Source organism: Megalobrama amblycephala, unplaced genomic scaffold, assembly GCF_018812025.1.
Source record: "Megalobrama amblycephala isolate DHTTF-2021 unplaced genomic scaffold, ASM1881202v1 scaffold526, whole genome shotgun sequence".
NCBI classification, from domain to species: domain Eukaryota; kingdom Metazoa; phylum Chordata; class Actinopteri; order Cypriniformes; family Xenocyprididae; genus Megalobrama; species Megalobrama amblycephala.
Genome location: NW_025953439.1, coordinates 41,659 through 47,414, shown reverse-complemented (window position 1 = coordinate 47,414; position 5,756 = coordinate 41,659). Strand labels below are relative to the sequence as shown.

Below are 5,756 nucleotides of genomic sequence, written 5' to 3'. Positions count from 1 at the left end.
CTATCTTGTTCATAAACAATGGTGTCAGGACTTTTCATCTGGATGACACTGACACTTTCATTGACACGAATACTTCCTCTTGAGGAATGACCTATCCATTTTGAGCAAGTGACACGCTTTTGCAGGTTATCAACTAGGTTTTGCAGTTTGTACTAATTGTTTTGAGAACTGCATTAACTGTTGTGCAAATGTAAATAGTGATGTGAGAAATGCACCAAAGCGACTGAGAAAAACTGTAATGTACTAGAAACATATTTAAATCAGTTCATGTGAGTACAGTGGTTCAATATTAATATTATAAAGCCACGAGAATATTTTTGGTTTGCCAAAAAAACAAAATAACGACTTATTTAGTGATGGCCGATTTCAAAACATGGAGCCATCGGATTTCAACTAAAATATCTTAATTTGTGTTCTGAAGATGAACGAAGGTCTTACGGGTGTGGAACGACATGAGGGTGAGTAATTAATGACAGTATTTTAATTTTTGGGTGAACTAACCCTTTAATACCAAAGTATGATAATGGAATACAAATAATTCCCTAAAAATTACACACTTTAAAACTGCAAAAAAAAAAGAAAGAAAAAAAAAATATTGTAAAGTGAGGAAACAAAGGCTAAGTTCACCCCAAAATGAATATCCTGTCATTTACTCACCCTCATGTCTAGGGTTGGGTACTGGACTGGTACTGGTACTTTTAAGGGTACTGACCGAATTACGTCGGTACAACAGAGTACCGATTCACATTACATCAATCGGTGCTAAATTTTGGTACCTGAAAACGCATCTGGACATGAGAGGTACGTTAGAGAAAGTCAGAGAGACCATGTGAGTCACAACACTCCTGCAACTTGTTCAAACACAACACACATGGCAATGGCTAAATGTTCTGTTGTTACATTTCACAGAAAGCGCTCTCATGCACGCTCCACATGTTCTTACATATTAAATATTGTCAGTCATATTTTCCATGTGTTGTTAGTCAAACTTTAGCTCTGACAACATCATGGGGAAAATGAAAACACTTTTGTGATACTGTGCTGAGAAAACGTGTAAACTCATGGCACGTGTCCAAATGCAGCACTAAACAGCAGAGATTCAGAACAGCGCGAGAAACGGTAGAGGTACCGGTTAAAATGTGAACGGTACCCAACCCTACTCATGTCGTTCCAAACCCGTAAGGCTTTCGTTCATCTTTAGAACACAAATGAAGGTCTTTCTGATGAAAGAATGTGGTCAGATTTCCTTCCATTGACTGACTTTGTAACTGTAATTTTGACACTTCAGAAAGTTCATAAAGAGATCGGAAATCTAATCCATATGAATAGAGTGGTTTAGTCAAAATTTTCTGAAGAGAATCGATCGCTTGTTATGATGAACAGATTTAATTTAGGCATTTACTTTCATATAAACATTGATCAGTGAAAATAAGCAGAAGCTCAACTGAACATGAATAACGCATAAGAACAAACCTCTTCCGGAAGCTCAATTGTGCTGCAAAACACACAAGAATGAACCTCATTGGTTATGCAGCACTTTTGAGCTTCCAGAAGAGCGAGCATCCTGAGCATCTATTTCATCAAAAAGATCTTCATTTGTGTTCTGAAGATGAATGATAGTCTTATGGTTTTGGAATGACATGAGTGTGAGTAATAAATGACAGAAACTTAATTTTGAGGTCAAGTAACCCTTTAACTACAAGATCCAGTAAAACCTTTCAACTGTCCTGTACAGATGTGTTTGTGTTGTATGACATGGTAAATAACACCAAAGCCATTTTTTAAAAAAGCAGAATACATACATATAACAATTTTCTGATAATAAACATGCACATGTTTATTAAACAGGGCATATTTTAGTATATGCTAAACACTTACCCTTCATGTTGATTACAGTAACAGACTTCCCAATTCCAACAGTGTACTTTTCTTCTCCACATCTACATATGGAATTAGGAAGTGCCACTGGTAAGAGTCGATCTAAAATAAAAAACAAAAAACATAAAAACAGAGTGTCAATGCATAAATTCACAAGTTCATTAAAAACCATCAAAAAATTTAAATTAAAATGGAAGTCTGACAATGAGTAGCACCGGCAGTGATACATCAAAACACTTTTTTATGTGAATACTGTTTAACGTGAATATTATGACAGGAGTGAAGCACAAAGCTTTGTTTACAAAAGAAATAATAAAATGTTACATCACAGCCATAGAAACGTTGGAGGTACGTGAGCCAATCAATTCAAGCTTTGTCGGCTTTGTGTTACGTTCACCTGATTATCAGCAGCATATTTAACGATATTAGCTATTCCATGGACATGGTGTCTCATTTCTTTTCCTAAATCTTCACTCATGTCACACTCATTTCCGCAGGGGGTTATAAAAGTTGATTTGCTTTTAATTGGTTCTATTATATTCACAATCTTTACTGTGGTAAAGTAGAAAAAATGCTGTAGGACAGAAACCTTTTTGCATGCATATCAAATTATTTTTAACAGTGTGTGCTTGATATTAGATAAGTTTATTTGTATAGCGCATTTCACACACAGATATGATTTTAGTTTAGCTTTCTATAGCAGTGGAAAATCAAACATAGCCTAAAACTAGCTCTTCAGACCTTTTACAACACGTGTCAGTGACTTGGAACATCAGAAGATAACATTGATATTAGAGAAGAGATGGCCTCTGTTCGACATGCAAATCAAAGCACAGAGCGATAAATAAATAATCATCAATATTATTTATGATCAATATGAGGTACAGCCATGTGGAACCCTGAAATCATGGTGCTTCTATTGTTTAATACTTGTTTACTGTGTATAGCGAGGTCACAGTCGATGCACATGATGAGGCAAACAGTCTTTGCATTTGACCACTGCCACCTTTGCCTTGCACTCCGAACACTGCTGTACCTTGCTATGCTCTGTTATAAACTTATTGATGATTAAGGAGGGTCTCGCCTCCCTCCATCTCTCTGATGAAGCTGCTGTCCTTGTGCCCCAGTGCAGTGATGCTAAGTGTGGGGTATTCTCAGAATGAATGTTAAAGCTAGCAGCTGACAGGAGGTCTTGCAGCTCATTTAGAAGAGAATCTGTCACAACCCGGAGAAAAGAAAAAGTTCAAGGAAAAAGTCACAATTATGCAAAATAGTTTCGTCTAATGATGCAGTGCTGCTCTTTAAGTAACTTTACAACAGAGCATTGCTTTTTGTTGCAATGTCAGGCACGGTTGATCTAATGTGAAAAAAAAGGTCATTTTAACACTTAAGCAAAGCATTTGTGGACACTATTTTTATAGCAGTGTCATAAATCTTAATCATATGGGGCAACTGCATCTTATTGTAGTACATCATAAAAATATATAGTTATTTATATGCAAAATAATAAATGTTAAAAGGTAATAATCTTAATTTTGACTAACCATGATCTGGACCCTGGTCATGATGAAATTCTGTTGGCTTTAGACATGGCCTTGATTTAACTCTTGAATCTGATTAATGCATGTAAAAGAGTCAAAACATCGCATTTCAAAACTAATGCTTCACAATACAATAAGTTATCGCTTAGGTCAACAAAACCTTACCATGTGAAGTAGAAGGCGTTGCTTGTTTTGGACGTGACTTCTCTCTGATTTTATATCTGATTTTACCACTGGACTGGGTCCTTTTTTTCTTCTTTGCCTGCAAATTTCAAACATTAAACTATATCTGTGCATCATTAAGACTCTAATGTTTCATGTTCTGTTACAAAAACTTGACTCTTTGTTTTGCACTTCAAGATTAATAGGATTAGGAATGTCGTAATCTTAAAATTTTATAACATAATACAATATTTTTAAATAAATGGTATCCGTTGTTCCACCAATATTTCATAATTTTCAGTCTAATGTTATATAATGATTGCCGTAAAGTTTGGATGTTCAAAAAGACTAACCTTTGGGCCATTTTGGTTTGGTTGTCCAAACAGCTCGATGGACTCTTGTAAAAGATGATCCAGGTTATTTATTGAACTCGCATTGTCAAGACTTTTAATAACTGTTTGACCTTGTTTGATGCATTGATCCAGGTTCATTTTGGCAGGGTCAGTGTGGCCTTCTTTAACGACAGCATCCATTTGGGTGCGATCATAAACGCTTCCGAGGGATACAGCAACAGCGCGTCCTTTTCTGAGAAGTTCGTTTAATTCTTTATCATTATGCGCCATAGTGTCATAAAAAGTTTGATCTGAGAAAATTTAAAAAAAAATTAAAAAACACAACAAATGCATCAAAAACATTAATTTAAATTAGATTAATAATAATACCCATTAGTGTTAATGACTAACGTAATCCAATGCTAAAACCTAGCATCACTTCAGAGTCGATGCACTTTTTCGATTACCAGCTAAAAACCACTTGTTACCAGATAAAAAAAACAACAGCTGAGTACTTAAGAATATATTTCATAAAACAGATCACAAATATACATTAACAAATTAAATTAAATTAAAAACTCACCAAGAAGAACAAGACGTCAACCACGAAGCGATTCTGATTCTGTTGCAGCTCTGAAATCAATCCGGTCGGGAACGCGGTCTTTTCTGGTTTCGTCAGATTATTGTTTATTTTAAATCATAGCAACGGAATCACAACGTTTATCGTTAATATTTCATAAGGCTTCATAACAAAATAAGTATTTAACATAAATTAAGCAGATAAGCATTGAAAAGCAGCTTCATGAGCAAATTTCTATGGATAACTGACTGGTCAGAGAACACGTTCTATCTGTACGTATTTGAGGTTGTTTTAACGTAAATTTAGATACGTATCGAACCTGTAATTATGTCCGGATAATATGTAAAAGACACTGTAAATACGTAAAGGCACATACGTATTGGACAGTTTTAATTTACGTCTAAATATGTACGTTTTGATTGTGAGATCAGGCTGGTATATCCAGTTTAGTAAAGGATATAAGACTGTATGTTACATGTTTACTTACGTATACATTTACATATACATCATAATAAATAAAGTCTCTGAAAGGTTTGATACACCATTGTGTTGTTTGTGATCCTCCATCAGCAGCTGCAGTATCTCTCAGCTGTATCAGTGCATCACTGTGACGTCTGACTGACCGAGGTTTTTGTACCACTCTTTATCACTGTGTGAACACATCACCACTGTGCCAACTCTGACAGTAATAATCTCCTGTATCTTCAGTCTGGACTCCACTGATGGTCAGAGTAAAATCTCGTCCAGTATTTGCTGTTCCACTGCCACTGAATCTAGATGGAGTTCCAGTACTGGACGGCTGTTTATATCATAATATCAGGAGTTTAGGAGCTTCTCCAGGTTTCTGCTGATACCAGGCTAAGTAGTTGCTGTATATTCCTACATCTATATGACACTCTATTGAAGCTGTTTGACCCTGTTGGACAGTTTTAACTTCAGGTTGAGTCAGAGTCACTCCTCTGGATTCTGGAGAAGAGAAAAGAAAAACAATTATTGTTTAAAACTACTACCATCATATACTTTTACAAGAACACCAAAACCAGAGTCAGTTTTTATCAGTCTTACCTTGAATAAACAGTGTGAGAGTCCAGATGAAGAAGGTGATTGTGTTCATTGTTGTTCTTTTGTCTTGTGTGATGATGAAGATTGTGTTCTGTTCTGCTCTCAGTCATGAAGTGTTAAACTCACAGCACTATAAACACTCTCAGAGCACTGAAGCATGTGTCACAATGCAAACAAGTGGGCAGGATTTACAACAGACAA

The 5,756-nt window shown here is 35.7% G+C and overlaps 1 long non-coding RNA gene across 1 annotated transcript; it reads right to left on the bottom strand.

The window, feature by feature from the left end:
* Nucleotides 1-3,419: 3,419 nt before the first annotated feature.
* LOC125261919 lies at nucleotides 3,420-5,756 on the bottom strand. Its single transcript, XR_007183467.1, has 4 exons — nucleotides 5,559-5,756; nucleotides 3,935-5,459; nucleotides 3,585-3,681; nucleotides 3,420-3,491 (listed from the first exon to the last, which is right to left on the bottom strand). It is a non-coding gene; the product is annotated as an uncharacterized LOC125261919 (long non-coding RNA).